The 21,239-nt window shown below is 42.5% G+C and overlaps 1 long non-coding RNA gene across 1 annotated transcript in view; it reads left to right on the forward strand.

The window, feature by feature from the left end:
* LOC110473736 (uncharacterized) overlaps window positions 1-19,014 on the forward strand; it is a 168,292-nt gene extending 149,278 nt beyond the window's left edge. The window contains exons 5-6 of the long non-coding RNA XR_013340903.1: window positions 10,189-10,301; window positions 17,127-19,014. This is a non-coding gene — a long non-coding RNA (uncharacterized LOC110473736). The remainder of the gene's footprint in view (window positions 1-10,188; window positions 10,302-17,126) is intronic.
* Window positions 19,015-21,239: the final 2,225 nt, after the last annotated feature.

Here is a 21,239-nt window from a genome sequence, read left to right on the forward strand (position 1 = left end):
CTGTACAGGTATGGCTTTAAAGCTGAAATGTCTTTGGGTGACAGTGGGATGGCAAATAGTGTCCTCATGCCAAATATTGATGAGTGTTTAATATACATTTTGGGCACATGCTGTGACCAGGAAAGATTGCCTACTGATGTTGTGAGAGCTCCTGATTCCTGCAGTGCTGTGGTGCGGGATGAGCACGACAGAGGAGAATCACAAGTGTAAAGTGCTTTAAAGATCACACTCCAGCAACTCTTACCAGAAAAATACTCTTGATTTGAAGTGTGATTTTTTTAAACAGCAGTTCTATTCTACCAAAAGCATTTTGTAGATGCAGTTACACTAAGGAAAAAGTAAAAGCAATGACCAGTACAGCTTCTTTAGTCTGGGGTGTCATTGTGAGCTGCACTGTCAGAAGCCAGATGCTATATGCAGAAGCAGCTCCTCGGGTGGAGGGCATAGCCAATGTTACCTGGTCTTCTTCTAGTGCAAATTTGTCCACTTTGCAGCACTACTGACTTTTTGGTTATAAGCCATTTTTACATCAATTCCCATGCATAGTTGTAAAGAGTTGTCTGTTCCAAACTGGTGTGAATTCCAGTGACCCTTCCTGCCAACAGCAGTGATGGGTATGGTCTGAGCATGCCGAGGTGTTGAGGAGGGCCTCCTGCATCTCCATACCTTATCTCATGACCATTGCCACTTGGCCACTTGGTGCTGTCCTTCTTCAGGGTGGATAGGACCAAATCCCTCACTAAGCCTGCCCCAGGGGGTCAGTTACTCTGAGTTTGCATTGCAACAAAATTACATTGCTTGATTTTTCACTTTAAACTCAGGAATAATAATTATTCTGAAATCTGCCTGGAGTGAAGACAGAGATAAACAAAGTTTAGAATACTTCCTAAAGAGAATTTAAGGCAGGCAGCTTAGAAGTCTCAATAAGATGCCTAACATCAAGTAGACTAATCCCTCTCCTTCTCCAAGAAAATCCTGTGTGCTGTGGAAGAACTTTTGGAAATGCACTATATGTAGTATAAGAAAAGAAAAAGGCAGATCTCAAGTGACAATGACTGACTAGTAACATATTCTATTATGGATTGCATAAGTTTTACTGTGCAAGCATCATCCATCTGCACACTCCCTTGTGCCTCTGGTATTAGCAGTAGAAATTCACATGCACACACACATTTCTGGTACAAAGCACATGGAGCTTAAGAGGAAAACTTGTCTGTAAGCAAATTGAGCAGTGTTTGGATTGAACATTAATGGTGCTGTAAGGCCATCAGTAGATAGGTGGTCCCAGGAAGAAAAGTGACACATCCATTATGCTTCCTGTTTCTGAAAGGAGGAACTGATATCCCAGTGCCAACACACCACTGCCCCAAGCTGGCAAATGTCCCTGCACGTGCAGGAGATAGGGCACAGCAGGGAACTGCAGTGCTGGCACTTAGTGAATTGCATGTCAGCCTCCTCTCAGTGGGCTCTCCAAGACCATCAAGGGCACAGATAGAAGAGAGGGGATTTGCCACATACTGAGAGGTTGTGGGAGCAAAATGCAGCTTTTTTCCTCTGCAATAGACATGGTGTTTGAAAGGAGTCTCAGGAGCCAAGAGTAATGGGAACCATTACCTGTCCCATGTAAAATATTCATCCTGCAGTATAACAAAAGTTTTCAGAGAAGACTAGTTGAAATTATTTGGGCAGAATTCTTTTCTTCTACATGCTCTCTTTATAAGAGATGAAAGATTGGTCTGTGTTTGCTCTCAGGTCAGGACTCCACTATACCAGCAGACTGGCAGATTCCCAACAGAAAGATACTCCCCACCTTCAAGAACTTGTGATCTGAAAGTCAGACAAGAAGCTCTGAACAGAGACACAGGTCTGTACAACAGTCAGAGAAACTGTGGGGTGCTTGGTGCTCCATCAAAGAAGTATGATTTGGGGATAATATTGTTGCTTTTTGATGTAGTTTTATGGAAATGCATCTCAGCAAAGCACAGAGATGAACAATAAGGGTGAGTGAAGGGAATTAATTAGCCTGGTCACACTTGTGTGGGATGCAAGAGACAAATGTCCATGATGAAAGGGTTACAAACCCCAGGGCAGGTGTGTTGTGTGGTGGTCTCAAAGCTGGGCTGGATTTGTTTCTAGCATTTAATATGGCTTAAATGTATCCTTGAGCTGGGCATGGTGAGGGAGGATTGCTCTTGAATAAGAGCCATCGGCTTTGACCTCAAGTCCTGGCCACAAAACCTGTAAATGAAACAGCAGATTAGAGAAGGCATAGCTACCACCCTAGTCCAAAGAAGGCTTCTTGGCTAGAAGCAGGTCATGCAGAGAACTGAACGAGCTGCGCAAGCCTCTGCGTGGCAGGGCTGCAGCACTGCAAGTACAGGGAGCCGTGCTTGCTCTCTCTTTTCCTGGCCATAAACACCTAAGGTCTGACTCTCCTGGCTCCTGCACTCTGCATAGTCATTAACACCGCTTTGAAGAGCTGGGTTAGTGGTGTAAAATACTACCATTTAGTAAGGCATCATTTTACCACCACTTCACAGTACTGTAAAATGAGAATCTAGGCTATGGGGCAGCGGAAAAGTTGAGCCCCAAGTATTCACCTCATTAGAGAATCTTTTGCTGTGTGAATGGGAAATAACAGGGGCAATTCCATCTGTCCTGAAATTACACAGGCTGCCTGAGTTTGGTCTGGTTTTAATGGAAGACCAGAGCAATAGAATAGAAAAAATATTAAATTAATATGCAGAGCTAGTGGATTTGGAGCAGGGACTGAATTTTACTTCCCATTTTCCTGCTTTTAAGTAAAACTTCAAGCAACACCTTCTCTACTGTATTTAAAATAATTTCTATAAATATATAATAGAAGCACAAAGACGTGTATGTAGGTAGTGTAAATATATATTTGGAGATTATACTATTCTCAATATGTTTTCCAGGAAAATTCTGTTTGAAAAAAAATATTTTGCCCTTTCATGTGGATTCTCTCACCCTTTGCATGTATCTTGCCTGTGGAAGGTAAGTATTTCATTTTTTTTCTTTCTTAGTTAGTTTGGGTGCTTTTTTTTGTTAGGTTTTCTTTGCCATAGGCCCTGAAAACAATAATAACAGAATACTGTGGCAGTTGCTTCCGTGTGGCTTGCCAAAGGGGTGTTAAGAAATTTTTCTGGTTGTTCTGTATGTGTGAGCTGCAAAGAGGTGATAAATTGCTGAAGGAAATTAAAGCGGGGGTGGTGGGGTGGGGTGAGGGGGTTGGGAGTTGAAGCTCAAGTTTTGTACTCTTCTGATTCGGGTAGTCTGGATTATAAAATGGTTTTGTTAGAAATCAAAAGTTTAGTTGCTCTAAACCCAGGGGTGCTGCAAAGACAGATTAATAGATTAAAAATATCATGCAGCCTCTGGTGCTTCCTGTGCTTGGTTTACTCAGGTGCTGGATAAAGAAACCACAATATATCAGAGAGGAGTAGTGGTAGTTGTGATACTTTGGACAAGCAATCATTTCTAATCCTGGTGATTCCCAGAGCAGGGCTCTGCCACCCTCCCCTTGCGGTGTGGAGGCACCCAGCTCACGTGCCCATCCCATTAGATGCCAGCTCCTCCTGTGCCACTGCCTCACTGACAGCAAAGGAGGTTGGCTGTCAGCTCAAAATTTGCTTCTTGGATTCCTTCAGGGCCATTTAGCCACTGCTGCCTCTCAGTGAATGATGCCTTGCTGTGAGTGGGAAGTTGTGGCTGCTAGCTGGTCCTAGCTGGTCACAGCTCAGCTGTTTGCTTTGCCCTACAATGGCCTCCGTGTGCCCACCCTTTCCAAAACGAAAGTCTTTTTCATGCATTTGGCTGTGCTGCTGGCATGAGTCCACGTGAAGAGGTTTTCTTTCCTTCCCTCCTTCCCCCAAGTTCAAGGTTGTTGCAGTTTTACCTTCAGCATCATCAGCTGAACACCAGTAATGCTGGCTCTTAGCTAGAACTTTGGGTCCAAACATTTCGCAATGTTCCATGAAGGAAGAGAAGTTTTATGGACTCTGGGTTTCAGATGGGAGCACCAAGACATGGGGCTGTGGCAGGCTGCTGCATTATTCAGCAACAGGCAAGGAAACTTGGTCAGGATGGATGATGGCTCAGAACAGTGTGCGGCTTCACTGCTAGCCAGGATCTTCAGCTATGGCTACACCATCTTGCCTTAAACCTGCCTGAAACTTGCTTCAGCCCCAGCTCTGACACAGCCTGAGAGCTGCCCACAGCTCTGTGGGGTTGCACAGGCTGCTGCTGTCCTGCTCTGTTGCTCTGGCTGGCTCCTTGGCCACAGCAGCGCTAGGTTGAGGCCAGTATTTGCAGCCACACTTCACACGCCATCCCCTTTCTGCGAGCTGATTTTCTCCTTCCTCCGTGGCTGTAACCTGGGAGCCGGGGAGGTGTGAGTCAGCATCTGCTGCCTGCTTTTGGGGTGAGAGCTGAAAGGCAGGGGCAGTAACACCTGCAACACCCAGTGTGTCTCAGATGTCTGTAATTCCCAGAGGTCCAGCTTACACATGTTTTCTTGGACTTGCTGCAATGGTGAGGACCCAAGAGGAGAGTGTGATGTACCTGTTGAGATCAGCTGCAAGTAGAGATGCACAGGGCAGGGGCTTCCCAGGCTGATAGACAGGAGCTGCAGTGTTGATGTCCCAAGTCTGCCACTTCCTTGTGACACTATCACCACTTGAAAGAACCATATTTTTGTTCATTTGTAAGGCTGTGAAAATGCATACATGCACCAATACATATCTGGGATGAAGCTGAAGTGAGATATGAGTGCTCAGGTTCCTACAGATATGTGTGAGGCTCAGGCACTGCCTTACTTTTGTGCAGCCTGACATGATGTATGGCAGCACTGCCCACCCAATGCTGCTGGGCGAGGGGTCCCAGCCACTTTGTACAGTACATGCAAAAGGATGTATTACCTGGCTGCAGAGAGGGTGCATGAAAGAGGAAAGGGTTGAGTCTGTCCTTTGTTTCTTGCATGCCTTGGCCCCATGAAACACCCCACAGTGCTGCCGCCTGCTGAGGAGTGGGCTGAAGGCCCTGTGTAGCAGACTGTGATGACCAGCAGGTCAGGAATTGCCCATATAGAGTTTAGGCTCCAATGCAGAAGTAGGAATTCACTCCTTTCCTCCAGGAAAAGAGGTAAAAGTGGAGGATTCTCCCTTTAACCTATTTGCCGCAAACTCTTTTGTTAAAATAAATATTGCCATTTGAAGAAGAAAAGCAATCCTCAAGGCAAGCTTTCAAAGCCCTTCAAAGAAGCAATGACAAAATATTAAAACTGAAAGCAACAGCATATTGCCCTCAGATTGCATCCTTTGGCATTCACTTCTGAGCTATGGGACCCTGTGAAACACCAGCTGCTCTGGGGGAACCTGGTGGGACAGAGTGGGAATTTCTGTAAGCACATATGGTGGCATGCTGCTGCATCTGCTACACTAGCACTGGACACAATCATGGACAATTTTCAGGGGTCTGGGAAGATATTTCCAGCTGTAGAACATAATAAAAATAGAAGTTAAAAAAACATGATGATGTCCAATTGGATGTTGTGAGTTGTTCAGTGAGAGTTGTAAGCACACATGTAACCAGTCTACTGGCAAGCCAGAGCTTACGTCTTGCCCACAATGTGATTTACCTTACAGTTTCAAGCAGTAAACCAATATAACTAAAATTATGTTGTTCCTTCACAGAAAGAAGGAAGGGAAGTTTTGTTTTCTCAATAATATGTCAGGAATATTGCCCTCTGCCCTTGCACAGTGCAGTGTAAACTTGCTTGTAATTTGTGCTGGAAGAGGGAAGTCAACTCTCTTTCTCTGTTTTATTGTAAACTTACACTTAAAATCCTTTCCTGGCATTGATCCCAGCTTTGATATGCATTAGTAAACATTCATGACACCGACATTAATCCAGAGTGAGCTTATAGTCATTTGTTATATTAGACACTAAAAAATAGTCACCAGGCCATGATTTGATAGTGTTATCTCGACACCTTGTGTAGAGATGCAAGGCTGATTTGGTGACATATCATCCTTGACACATGACACATAGAGACCATGCTTCAATCAACACGCCGTGCCTCTGGGCAGTGTGGTGTTACAGCCTCTGCAGGGGAATGCCACTGCCTGCAACTAGTGGTGATGGCAGGACTGCAGAGACTGGGAAGCAAGAAACCCAGGCTGGTATTTGAAAATCAAATCCACCAAAATGTGACAAGTCTCCTGCATGTTAATGATGTTTCATTATTTGCAGATGTGTCTAAGCAAGACCCTGCTTTTCTTATACTTACTTATTCTGCAAATAAATTCACGAGTAATGATCTTAGTAGCTCACTTGGCCCTATATCTAGCCATAAACATATCATAATTTGTATAATTTCATTTAAATTCTGCCCTAAATAACTCTGTTTATCTAAATTCTAGTCATCCTGATTTATTTGAGCATCATGTGCCCGTGTGATGCACCTGAAAATATAGGATGATTATGAGCAATGGGTTGCAAATGGAGTTGCATCACCAGTGGGGAGATGTGGTGGCCAATAAAATTTTCCAGCTGTGAAAAAAATAGAGTAATATCATTTGTTTAGAAGTGTAGTCAGGATGTGTTTTCTTAAACAGTAGCAATCTGGTTTTGCTGTGAGCAGGATCTGGCCTTAGCTGTCCATGGGCAAAGAAACAGCAAGTTTTATTGCCTCCCCACACTCAGGTCTGTCTTCTAAGAGGGAGAAGAAGCTGTGACAAACCTTTCCTGGTGGTAAGTGCAAGTGGTTGTGATGTGACAGCTGGCAGAAAATACAGGTGAGAGTGATTCTTTACACAAACCAGAGTTCATGTCCAAGCTCCTTCTCAATCCTGTGTTTTAGTGATGTGGATGTGCCTGCTGTGTGAAGTGAGTGCTGACTTTTGGCTGTACTAGTGGTAACAAAGGGTTACAGAAATGCTGAAACTCAAAAATACAAACATAAATACCAGGCCTCTGGCCCATCCACTGGGCATTTCTAATTGTCAGGTGAATGGATGAGAAGTGTTGTGATAAATGTCATGTATCTTTTAGGTTGTTACACAATGGTGATAAGGAAAAAAGGCAAGACAGAGAAAGGAGAAAGCTTGAGCTGCCTGTCTCTACTTGGGGAATAACAAGACCTTCATTAGAAATGCCTTTTAAAATGTTATCTGGAATTTATAAAATAGCAGACTTAGTATTGAAAAGACTGGGTTTTGAAGCATCACTGGTGAATATTATGTTGCTGCCAGGGCTCTGCATGCACCGACACTCATGATCAATGGCAGCCAGGCAAATACACAGGTAAAAGCTGGATAAGAAAGTGCTCCCATGCTCAGCCCATGCCAGTTGCTGCTGTCAAAATGGCTTTCTGTCCTTGCAGGCAGCTATAGGCTTCAGTTCACAGTCCCTGATGTTTAATTGCCAAAATGAAAACCGTATATGTATGTAAATACTGGATTGCTCAGAATACCATTGCCAAGGGGCCAGAATACTAACATAAGGTGGGATTGATAGCAGTTTAATTTTCCAGGTTGCAAACTGTGGTGACAAAGGCTTGCATACAAGTCCCATCTCTCCTGATGCCTCCATGTACAGACATACAACAATAAACCTCCTAAATCACCCCATAGGGACTTGCAGGAGCTAACAAGTCCTTGAGGATTTCCAGTGCAATATTCAGGCAATAGAGTTTGCAGAAACAACATTGATCCTGCTAGGAGAGTTATATTAGGACTTTTGTCCTATCTTATTACTTTCTTTTATAAGAAAACTTGCACACATTATATAGTTTTTCTGCCTTTGTGGCTATTCTCACATAGCCATTTCAAGGGAGGCTCTTCTAATGTCTCGTTTAATGTCTCTTGCTAACTCAGGGTGGCAAAAATGACCTCATGGCATGTCATTACCTCTGGTTATAGTTTGGTGTGTGTGTGTGCGGGCTTTGATTACGTAGAGAGACTAGTAAACGGCAGCAATTTTGCAAGCGCTGTGCTACTGTGTCCATGACGTGGGAGTTACTGTGGGTTATTGCTGAAATTTGCAGTGTCATGGGTAGTATGTAGGCATTCTTCAAAGCCTCGTGCACTCAGGAAAGTTTCAATGGTTTAACTTAAAATAAGTTTCACACTGGGGAAAACTACAAGTACTTGGTTTCAGTCTAAACACAATTTGTTTTAATGTCATCTCTTGGGGGAGGATTATTTTTTTCTTTTTGTACCAAAATAAGTGGAACGAAATGAAAGGTGTGTGCCTACAAGCAAGGTGCTGGATGCCCTGGCACAGGTGTTGAGTCCCTCGATTTACATAGAGACATTGTTTTTCTTGAAAGCTTGTCAGTCAGTGTGGTCAGAGAAGAGTGCCAGACACATCCAGACACATTCTAACATCACAGTGTGAAGGATTTGTCTTCCGGAGCCAGAACTGAGGACACTGAGAAAGGAAGAGCCAAGAAGAGAGGATTCTTTTAGCTGTACCTAATTCTGAAGATGTACAAAAGCTCTTAGTCAAAGACTCTGACTGTCTATTTCCAGTTTGGGCACCTTAAATTAAACCTTCTTGTTTTTGTGCCCAAACTGTTTGTATTCCTTTTGCATAGCTCTCAGCCATGAAGCTTTGACATGGCAATACAATATTGCCAGGCTGCTGCTGCTGTGGCAAGAATGAGCCACACTAACAGGATGGACACATTTGTGAGGAAAGCCTCAAGTACTTCCCACATAGGTGACAGTTTATTCCCATGTCCAGCATTGTCTTAGCTGTAGTTTCAATGCTTCCCATTTAAGAAGATAAATTAATGGATGTGCAAAACATCAGACAGTGAGTTAAGGACTTCCACCCAATCAGACATTTGTACCTCTAAACTTTGATCTTGTGTTCAAGCCAGTGTCTTTGTAATATATATTTTAAAAATATATGGGCTAGCATCTTGCATCTTTTTTAATATTTTGAGAGTAATTCTACAACATACACAATAATTACTTTTCAGCAAGGTCCTAGACACATGACACATTTCTGAAAAATGAACACTTTTCACTGATGGCAAGTTAAAAAAAATAAAGCTGACTTATTACTTGAAGGAAAGAAAAGGCCATGAAACAGGTATTTTTACTCAGGAAAAGAGAAAATTTTTAGCTTTTAAATGTGCAGAGACACTAAATCAACTATCACAAATGTGTTCTGGTGATGCAGCCAACAACACTTAATTATCAGTTCTACAGGAAAATTAGGTGAGAAAATTACTTGTCTTTTTATATTTATTTTATTTATAAAAGAATCCAAAGACAATGACAATTCTCTCACTATAGAATGTTAGACAAAGATGGCTTGTCTGTCTTTTTCTTCTACCTTGGTGATACAGATTGATAAATCCCTGCAGTGTACACAATTTAATTTGTGTTACTCTTTTTCAAAGTTGGGGTTTTTTTCTGCAGTGTTGAAGGAAGCTGTTTTGGAAGAGATGAAGCAGGCTTATATTTTATAGGGTCTTAGATAAGAAATATTTGAGATATAGAGACAAGAACCCTATATGGTCTGACACATTGACCTTCTTTGCAATGTGTGTGCTATTATTTTTGTGTGTTGATATTATTTGCTTCTTTCTTTCTCATAAATAATTTGGTTCAGTAAGCAACATCTAGGAATGAAAATAGTGGTCATGTTAACATGACTTGGTGTGTCCTCTGACATCCCAGCCTGATTATTTCTTCCCATATAGGGGCAGAAATCATCAGCCACAGCTGGAGGGAACAGGAGGGCAGAGCCATGGATGGGATTCTAGAAATACCACAAATCTTTTTTGTGGCTAAACATTTTGTACCACAAAATCACAGCCATGGAGCATGGAAAAAACAGGAGATGCTCAATGTTTTCAGGACTAGTGCTAATATTAATGATTTGATTTGGACTATGCTAACCCTGGAACACGCAAGAAAAAATCCACACTTTGAAGATGACTTAATATGTGATTAACTTTGTGTTGCAGCTCAGGCCTTAACTCCTTCATGCTTGGATGTATAGCAAAACAGGAGTCGGCACAGACACAGATTCTGTGTTTGGTCTGTGTTCAGTTCCATGTGGATGTAATCTCTTCTTAGATGGATGGAGGTCACCTAAAACCCCCTCCTTGGGGATGAATTATTTCATAGGTGTTTTTTTTTCTCCCAACAGCAAAGTGGACTGAAGCAGCACTTCCCCGTCTGGCTTCTTGGTCCTACCCTACAGCAGCTCCTAGTTATGACTGAGCAGGGCTTTTATCATCCAGGAGTCCATCGCCTCTAAGGGTAATCTTTACCTTGCTTTTGCTTTACTATATTTAAGCTGAATTTGTTTCTCCATTCACAAGTGGATGTTTCTTTCCAAAGCCTTTTTTAGAGGCACTGAGTTGATTATTGGTTTATTGCTACATTCCATTTGTCTTCAGCTGGCAGATTTCTTCCACTTAACAATAAAAAAGCTAATTATGTATAGATCATGTATAGGTGATAAGCAAAGTCTGCTGTTGTGTAAATTCCTTTTTACTGGAAAATCAGTAAGCAACTTGAAAACTCTGACCATCTGTATTACTTTCTGAGAAGCAGGTAAGGTGTAGCAAGGTAATCTGTAGATTAAAAGGCCAGGGAGTTGACTGACTTTAAAATTCCAGTTACAATAACCCATGTTAAAAGTGGTCTATGATGGAGATCCCTTCCCTTGGCCTGTTGCATGCGAATGTATCTCAGGATATGAATTCTTCTCAAGATGAGTTAAGGGAAGGTGGAAAAGCAGGAAAGCAAATAATTTTCTCAACATTAGAGTAAGAAATAAGTTATCAGGAACTAAACTGGTTTGGATTTTGTCTCTAGTACCCATCTGTCACCATGACCCAGTGTAGCTGCTACACATGAATATGGCAAGAGAAATCCTGGCTCAAAAAATCTTACCACACATGTAGGATAGAAGACGAAAGAAAAGAGAAGGGTGATCTTGAGAGGGGACAGTCACCTATATCTCAGCAGTCAGCAAGTTTCCATCAAGTATATCATCCTACACCAGCAGCAACTGCCTGTTTGCCTGTTCACCAGTGAGAAGGGGAGAGTGCCCCTGGGAGAGTGTGGCATTTCAAGGCAAGAAGATCATAGGCAGTGTCCTTTCAGCAGTGGGTTTGGTTTTCCCTTGAGTTAAATAGGAATAGGTAGTGATCACATATTTTCCTGATCATTGTTTAATAAACATGCAAGCAAGGGTCTAGGCTGTTGGCATTGGTACCAGTTCTGGTGCTAGTGTGCCCAGCCAATTCCTTTATTTTCTAAGAGGGTTCATGCCATTGGAGCCAAGGAAAACATGTTCTCCTGGGACTCAGATCTAGCTGTGTGATGAAGAAAAATTTCTTCAAGGTTTATTTTCCCCTGGGAAATTAAGCATTGTATACCACAATTGCTGGCATATGGCTGCCTATCCATAGGAGCACTGAATCCAATCCCTGACTCAGCAAAGTACTGTAAGAAGGGTTTAGTTGTTAAAAACAGGTCTTAGGCACAGGTCTAAAGCTGGGCACATGCTTAGCCAAATCAAATTCATTTCACTTATGCACAGAAAAGTTAAAACACTGACATTTGTATTGTGACACAAAGCTAGCACTTTTCTTACATAAGTGCTGGATCAAAAAATGGTAATGAGCCTATTTTCCAGATTAATTAAATTTATTTTAGATGTGTGTTACTTTGTCTCTTCACCTTGCAGCTATCACTTGCAAAGAAACAAGGTACACAAAAATTGATTTACAAGACCAAGTGCACAATCCACATAGTGAAATAGGTCTTCTGGCTGTTATCTTTATTATTTGTATTGCATCACCTTGTTCTGACTGCAGGAGACAATAGCCATATACTTTGCAGTGGATGGTTAATGAACTGACAAACAATCAGTCAGATTTCTTTTCTTGGCTAATCATTTACAGATTTGTTAATGCTCTAATGTCAAAGTGTTTCTTTCCTGGTATGTCTCACTGTCTAGGAAAGAACTGCACTCCTTCTACCTGCCACCATGTAAATGTCCAATTCTTCTTTTTAATGCTAATGGTAGGTTGTGCCAGAAAACCCTACAACAACATTTTAACTCTTAAAAATCTGGTCTCCTTGATTGTTTAGGCTATTTGCTTCTTAATTACTTTGCAAATTTCTTTGCTCTTGCATTTAAAAAAAAAAAGATCTGAGATGTCATAGTGATACTTTGAAACCAGAGAAGTGCTTGTAGGTGTCATTCTATGCTTTCAGACATCACCACCTTTCTTTTGGAGGTTTAGAAATTGGTATGCATATACCAAACACCCTTTTGCATCAACCTCATTAGAGCAAATAAACATTTCACTTTAAACATCAATGTTCCCAAATGGGGGGGGTTGAAGATCCAGCCTGTTTATCTCTTTTAAAACAGGTGACTCCTTATTACCCTCTGAAAAACTGGAATACAAAGGAGTCTCTCATCTGTAGCTATTACAGCCTGTGATGCAGTGTAGTCAGGGTTTATTTTCTCTCTTCCTTTGGTGGCCACTTGGCCATCACATTCACACACACTCAAATATTCATGCAATCACACTAGTGTCTTAATATTTTCACTAATTTAATTTCTCTCCAGTTTGCATTCAGCATAGAAAATTCTTCAGACCCTTCACTGTGAACGTGGGGGACAAAGCAGCAGTGGCAGCTGGACAGACACCCCATCCATACACAGCCCCACTGGCTGAATCACCAGCAGGAGCTTTTACAGGATGTTTGTGGGCAGGAAAACATGGGTGCAGTGGGGCTGACTGAAGGACACAACACAAGGAAGAGCAAAGGCATGTAGTACTAGAACTAAAACAGAAGACTGAGGGTTTGTCTCTAGTTTGTCTCTTTTTTAAGCTAGGCTTAAAAAGCAAAAGTTTATCTCTGCATATAAGAAAGAAGCATGGCTTGGTGAGTAGAGCAGCAAAGTCAGGCTGTGGTGAGAGTTTGTGATAGTCCCACTTCCTACCATTAACATGAGGGTTGTGCTTACCAAAATGGCCAGAACCAATGGCTCTGCAAGAGATTTGGCTGACAGGCACAGAAAACTACTAGGGATCTCTTCTGTAACTCATTACAGATTGTAACTACACTTCTTCAAAGTCACTCAGATAAAGAATTAAATGCCTGGATTAAAAAAAAAAACCAATTTATCAAATTTTAAGTTCATTTTTAATATGACAGACTTTGAAAACATTGTGACCTACCCCAGCTTTTGTTGCTCTTCCAGAATTCCTTTTCTTGCCAAAATAACATATGCAAGAAGTGTAAGTAGGAAGAAGAGGGGAGACTTGTGCCCCTTCTCCTCCCTCACACTTGGAGCCAACAGCTGAGATTCAAATGCAAATGCCAGTATTCTCTAACTCTCCAGGAACTTTGGAGTCTTGGTGTCTTACACCTATGTGACAACTTAGGCTAAATTAAAAATCAAAGAGATTTCCCCTGGAGTAAGGTACTGCTTGTTATGAGTGAGGATATCATAATTGCAGCTGCCAAGAGGTTTATGAACTCCACTTGCTGAAGGAGGCTTTGGGACTCTGAAGCACCGAAGTCTGTATTTTCTGTCTGGAGTCATCCCAGCTGCTGCCCTCCCTGAGCCAGATGTGTAAAACCAACAAACATGCTGCAGATCCCATTTAAATGCTAATACGCGTCTCTCTTCTCTGTGAACTTGATCTGGGGGAATGAGAGTGTGCCCCTGCTCTCATCCTGCTGCTGTGATGGCACCTAGGTAAAAAGAAAAGCAGGTCCTGGGTGCAGGTGCCCTTTGCAAGGGTGCTGTGCAGTCTCCTTGTCACTTCTTGTCTGACTGGAGCGGCCTGATGTCAAAGTCAAGGTTTCAGCTGTAGCTGCCAGTCTGTGCACTTCAAAGCTTTGATTGTCCCCTGTTTTTCCCCACTGTCTTCTAAGCACGTGCCCACCCATTGTAGTAAGGTGGTAAAGAGGAGGGAAAACAGGCCTTAGGTAGCTTTCTTTAGCAACTATTGGATGGGACATTCAAAGTCAGTAACCAGAAACACAGAGGGAGTTTAATGGCAGAGGATTTTTTTTTCTTTGATCTCCACCTACTCTTCATCTTTATCTTTCCTCAGTACCTGAAATGACAGACTCTTCTGGAAGAATACATCATAACTCAGGATCACATCTATTTTTTTTGCTATATGTGAAATATCAAAATCAATTTTAAACCTTAATTAGGGCATAGAAAATTTACTGTAGCTCTCTTGGCTTGATTTAGTAATAGGAATCATGTTTGCATGCAATAAACAGAAAGGGAGAGAGGAAAACAAAAGTCTGTTTGAAAGGAGAATAGCCATGAAAACTTGATGGGAGAAACTCAGCAAGTGTGCTAAATTATGTGAAGAAGTTCAGCTTCACTTGGCCTGTGATGCATTGCTGTTTTTCAATACAAAGTGAGGTGGTTGAGGTGGTTGAGGTGGTTGTGGTTCTCTGTGCAGACAGAATGTTTTTTCCAGGTTTCACAACCTTTTAAAATCTACCATTTGACAGCGAAATGGTAATCTGAAATATAGAGAAATGTTGGGGTTTGAAGTTTTTTTTTCATTTTTTTCAGGACTGTACAGAAGGAATGAACCTCCAAAGAAGGTTCTAGAGATCAGAGAGATCGAGGACCACAGATTAATTTGCAAAAAGAGAAATATGATTCTGTATATGATATTTCACAGGCAGAATTTAAGTTGTATATGGCTTTCTCCAGTTTGTAGTCAAAGGGAAAACTTCCTGTGGAATCAGTTTGCTATTGACTAACACTGCAACAGACATTTTTGATAGCAAACACATGTCAAGTGCTGACATTTTGCAGCTGGCATCACTTTCCCCTGGTGCAAAGGACACTAAAGAAGACGGTGGGCAAAGAATCCAGCCTGTGGACACTGAAGTTCAGCAAGTATAACCTCACTGGAGGTGTTTGATTCTGGCCCATGTTAAAGGTTGACATAGACGCATGATTTAGGAGACTCAAACCTCATGTAGAAAACTTTTATATAGGGGGTATGTGTATACATCAGTGGATAAGTCCAAACATCCATCTATCCTCTCCTTGGCAGTGGTACATATGCCACACTTTAACAAGGAATGCTTCCTGGGCTCCCGGCATCACATGAATGTGCCTGGCAGCACCATCTTGAGTGTGTTTTACCTGGCCCTTTCCCATCTCCCCAGCAGCTTTTCTCAGTGTATTATCACTATATTTGCAATTTTCCTTGTTTTTCTGCAAGTAAACAGTGAGGTAGATGAGTTTTTTATACAGTGTGAAGTATTTTACCATAAATATTTTTTTCTTCCACTGTCAAATCTTGTGCCTACTTCTTTTCCATCTTCTCTCAAGCTCTCTGCAGTTACAAGTGCAGCACCTCCTCATTGTTACTCATACAGAAATGCCAGTGAGGTAAGGCTCCATGTACAAACACACACATGCGTACCCTTCTTTTTCCACATGGTAATTTCTGTATTAGCAACTGGTTCCAGATTTTTATCTACCACTTCTGAAATAATTTGAGTTGTATGTTTTAAAGAAAGAAAGGAGTTGTATGTTTTAAAGAGACAAGTTGCAAGTTCTAGAAAGGTGTGCTTTGTGCAGGAGAAATTACTCTCAGTCTATGCTGCAGGGATTATTTTTCAGTTCTCACAGGAAAAAGATATTGATTCTGAGATTGTCTTATTTCATGAGAACCTCTTCATTTAAAAGGACACCATGGTTTGCTTGTTAATTCACTGACTGAAACTTAAGTAAGCAGAGGCTAATGTCTTTTAACTGGTTTAATTAGCAACGATTACTTGTCTAGAGATAAGGTATTTCCAGTCAAAAGCCATGTCCTTCAACTCCAGATCAGCTGAGAATAGTTCAAATTAGTTTTAGGGCAGGGTCAAAGACCAGAATTTTAGGGGTTTGAAGTTTTTTAACTGAGCAGATCAACACATATCTGCCTATCTTCTGGAGAATACACATCCAAGTGAAAAGGGGGAGGCTGGGATTTCTATCTGCATGGAAATGGATTGTTTGGGGGCTTTTAACAAATGAGTTAATGAGGTGGCACTGAAGCACACATCTGTCCTTCTCTGGGAGAGCTGAAGTCCAACACATGGTCCACTTGGAAGAAGTCTAACACATGGTCCACTTGACAGCTCAACTCAGAGGGGACTGTCTGGGCCAATCAAACCTCCAGTGGGCAGTACCACTGGGGGAGGACTCATTTAAAACAAAAAAAAGGTAAAAGTGTAAATCCTCCCTCTGATTGGATTTGTTTTGGGGGTTTTATGGGTTTTGGGGTTTTTTTGTTTTGTTTTTTTTTGTTTGTTTGGTTTTTTGGGTTTTGGTGCCTCCCAAGGCACTCCTCCATCCCTAGGACACAGTGAGTGAAAAATGCCCAGGGGCATTGCACTGCAGCCTGCACTGGCTGAAGGCTTCACATCAGGAAAGCCAGCCTCACTTGTCATCAGAGCAGCTGAGCTACACGCAGCCAGGGATGGTTTGGATGGATGAAGACTGTGTAGCTCTGGGCTTCAGCTGTATCAGCAAGCTCCATGCTGCCTGAACTTCTGTAGAAACTAAGTCCCATGGCTCTGTCTCTGCCTCTCTCTCCTTTCCTCACAGGGCCTTGCCAACACAGGGAAAGGAGACAGGAACCTTGGCTTCCCAAGATACTACACAGCCTTCACACTCTGCTCTGGTGTTGATCTCAAGGCTCAGGGTGCACAAATATTTTTACCTCCTGCAAGAGATGTTTCTGGAAATGTTCCTTCAATAGATGATCTTGAATGCAAGGCAAAGTTTGTACTGAACTGTATAGCTATGAACCAAGAAAAGCAGGGACAAAGACAAAGATTATTTTACCCTCTTCTTGTGCTGATTCTGGTTTATTGGCTTGCAAAGAGTCCAAAGGGATGGCTGAGAATTTGCCCTGCTATTTTGTAAGTATTTAGGTCCATAGCTTTAAAAGTCATGAGGCACCCAGCTTCTGTCAACTTAGGACTTGACTAAAATAGTTTTTGAAGTTTGGTGCCGGATGACTTTGTAGATTTACATGCTCTGTTATTCTGTTGTCCTCCCATTCTCCCTAGCAGCCCTGATCGTGGTGTGTTTGCTGCCTCATGGATCAGGAAAGAGGCTCTGCCATGATAACATTCCCCCTGTGATGCCAAGCGTTGCAAGACCACAGGTCCATTTCTGTATCTTGCAGAGGTGAGAGTGGTGAACAGGTGGGTATTGGTAAACTGGAGTCTTTAATGGGCCATCCACAACTTCAGCTGGCCAGCAACTAGCCTCTAAAGTAGTCCTTGTTTAAGGGAGGAAAAAAAATATGCTTCTGTTTCATTCACCCAGGTGAAGGGATGGGTAGTTCACTCTCATCTGTTTGAGTCCAGCAACCACAACCACGTGAGAGCACAGATTCTGAATTTTTCAGTGCAGCATCTTTGTCTTGATCACTGTAAATTGTCTGAACCTATCATCCTGAAACGCCTCCCTCAGTGTGGCTGTGCTTTGTCTGGGTATGTGTGGCCCCAAGAAGCCAGTCTGAGAGTCAAGCATCTAAGGACCTTATAATAACTTCTAGACATTTCTTTTTACACTGAAAAATGAAATGGCATCCCAGACATTTCCTGGCCTTTTGTCCATCTCTATTTGAAAAACACATACAAACTTTTACCTCCTTTCCCCCCAGTTGTATTAGACAAAGCCAGAGACAAATAACCATGAGCAAAAGGGGCAGGCTACAGTTCTGCAGCCACTTCTCCTCACCACAAGCTCAATCTCTGGAGCAATCTCAGATTGAATTTAGTCCCTGAATGCAAATCCTCGGGGTTGTGCTGAGGATGCTGGAGATGCAGTGACCCGTTTTCACGTACAGGTCTGAGTTTATGGACAGAGGGGCATTCAACACATTCCTACAGCAAAAGGAGAGGAGCCCTTTTTTCATCTCTAGTTTCAAATTTGGCTTGACCATTGTCTGATGGAAGCCGGGCCCTGGGCAGGGAAGTGAATACTCTAACAAGTGGCTTGTTAGTGAGGAATGTCCTGCAGTAAGTACGGAGCAGCCTTGTCACTTCTCAGCCAATCCTCAGAGGACAATAAGAAAGGAGGACAAAATGAGTGCAGCCCTCCTGGGCCTCCCCTTAAGAGTTTAAAAGCAAAATATTGATTTTGAGTTACCCTGCTTCAACTCAGCTTCACTCTCCTGATATTTTTATTCCCTTGTAGGTTTCTGACTCCATTCGTTTTCTAAACAAATCACTGGTGAAATTGTGGTGTGTCCATGTAACATTCCTGCACCTAAAAATATGGTCAATTGACACCTTGAAGGTTTCCAGGCAACTCTAACCATTTGTGACATCTTTAGCTGCATCTCCAGTATGTTCAAAACAGATGAAGTGAATGAATTGATTTTAGCTGCATAAAACCCTTGACAAAAATCTCTTTGTGGCCATCCAGTTAGTCTCTTGGTGATTTGTAGAGTATTTGCTTATGCCGTGAACTTGATCCTTCCCACCTCTCTGTTTGTTTTCCGTGGGTTCCCTGCTCCTGAATGCACTGCAGTTGTCCTCCCCAGAGCTGGAGGAAGAGCCAGTCAAACAATGCTGGACCTACAGCCCACTATGTCATCAGTTCAGACCTGAACACTATATATGCCAAATGTACCAGATGAAAAATTGTGGCAACCAATATTAGTTGCTTTAAATTATTGCCAGACCCAAACTGCCTAATAAAATCAGCAGACTTGTATAACTTGATTCAAAGTCCCAGCAAGGCCAAAATGATTTTTCAACTTGCTTAAGGAGATAGTGGATAGAACAACACAGCAAAAAACTTTTCCTTTGTCCCCAGAAAAAAAATAAAATTAACATTTGCATGTAATGAAACATGCAGTAGGCCAGGAATAAATTAAGTGCAGAATCTTAGCTCCTTTAATCAAATAATTTGACATTTATGTGTGTGGTCGAAAAGAAATTCTTTTAAAGACATATGGTCTTTTCATTGTATGCTATTTTGGATCAAGTTCCATTGTATTAACAAACATAGGGATAAATTGCTGATGGGCTCGATTGTTTTGGGTTTTTAAAGGTGACTCCAACCCTGGGGATTCAGGCTTCTCCAAGTACAATGCACAGTAACCACCCATGATAAGTAACAATAGACAATAATTGCAGTACTTAACATTTGATGTCTCAGATCTCCCTGACAAAAATTAAGAAGGAATCAGAGACAGGAATTGGAAACACTGCTGGAAAGACTGGAGTGCTGATAATAACACATCTTTCAAGAAGTGCAAGATATTACTGATTAACTACAGAAAGCCTTATCTGAGTTCAAGCAAACCAGCAATCACTCCTTTTGGCCATAAGAGTGTGCAGCGAGGTGTGAGCAGGACACCGAGGTCTGGCTTTGGCAAAGCATTGAGTACATCCAGCCGAATTATACCCTTACCTGGTGCCTTTGCCTGGCTAAACTGGTAAGCACCTCTGAATGCCTCTAACCTCCCTTCTCTGCAACACAAGCTGTAGGATTTGTTTAGTCAGTCCTGTATAAACCACAGTCTTTCTGCTTGAGCAAGAGCATTTTCTAAAGGAAAATATCAGACCAGAAGGAAGAGTGACAAAGTGTCTGGTAAGCTGCTCTTCTAACATTAAAATATTTTTTTTTATCAACAAAGCTGCTTCTCTAAAATATATTTAATCAGAGGAGTTGAGGTGATGCAACTGAGCTGATCTCTGCCATCAACAGGAAGATGTCCTATTTCCTTCTGCTCATCCCTTCTCTTCTCTGCTCCTCAGACCCTGCTGTGACTCAACTCAGCAAAATGTTAACACAGGGTAAATCATGATTTTCATGTGAATGGCCACAGGAAAATCATACTGATGATTCTTCATAAGCTGAGTGAATTAAAAGGCCACATGAACAACCAGGAATTTAGTTTGGGAAGGAGTCTTTGAGACAAAAACAGTGAAATGGAAACATGGGGTGAAGGAGGAATGAGGTCACCACTTGAGACAAAAATTCATCAACTTCAGCTCTTTTGGGGCTTCATTTTTGGGGAAAAAAGGCTACTTGCATAATGTACAAAAACATGCTGGGACTTGTATGTTCTGGAGGTAGCGATACCACTATGAAAAGGCTACATCCTCTGCCACTGGTCATGATATCCATATTCCTGTTTCCTGATTGCATAAAAGTAGGCAAGACCTTGGGCTCTGCACACTGCAGGTATGCAGCTGTTGGCTGAGACCCAGCATGAGTGAGAGCTGCTGGAGTCTTTGCTGTGCCCACAATGACTCTGCACTTTTCGCCTGTACTGTGGCTGTCCCATGGCATATGGGGACATGTGGGCTTTGTGACACTGGTGCATGACCACCTGGCCAGCTGAAAGTGTATTGGGAGTGAGAGAAACACCAGCCATCCATGATTCATTCTGCATTGAAGAGGTGACACTGGATTCCCCCTGGCCTGATGGCACCAGCTCAGGCTGGGGAAGACCTGGCACCAGTTCCAGTCAGGTAAAATCTTTACCTGAGAGCAAGAAATGATACTGCAGCATGCAAAGTAAAACGTGTGTGACTGCTGCAGGGTGGGGGTGGAGGAAGGTAGAGTCCTTGAAAGCCCATAGATTTATCTTGCCACCTGGCCCATCACCCACAGCTTCACCTCTGGTCCAAAGGCTGCAGCATCCTGCCCCAGGTTTCTGGCTGCTCTCTGGTGCATATGTGGCTTCACGTGGAGTTGTTCTGAATTGCTCTTGTTGGGAGCCACCACACCAGCCAGCGGCATGCTGAAAAACATCATCTGAGATGTCCTGGCTTTTGCAGCATAAGCTTGTTTTAAAAAGCTGTGATTGTGTCAGCAAACAGCCTGTCGCTTCCCCCCAGCCTCCTACTGAAACTGTGGCACACCCCATGCTGACCACCCGGCACTAGCAGCAGCCTTTCCTCCAGCTGTTCATGTCCATGTTTCAGGACAGTCCCCTTACCCTTGTGTGGACAGAGTGGGGATCCACAGCAGCTGAAGTTCAGTGAAGCATCTTGGCTTACTACAGCGGAGTTCATTGGGGTTTGGGAACAGGCATTGGAATCTGGACCAGGCAGGATGGGGGTGGGGGGTGCTGGGATTTCCTTTCAAGCTGTGCCAATTGACTTCTGAGGCTTCTCCTCCCCTGACCAGCCAAAACAAGCTGAGGCAACTCTGCT

This window comes from Lonchura striata, chromosome 1 (genome assembly GCF_046129695.1).
Source record: "Lonchura striata isolate bLonStr1 chromosome 1, bLonStr1.mat, whole genome shotgun sequence".
Classification (NCBI taxonomy): domain Eukaryota; kingdom Metazoa; phylum Chordata; class Aves; order Passeriformes; family Estrildidae; genus Lonchura; species Lonchura striata.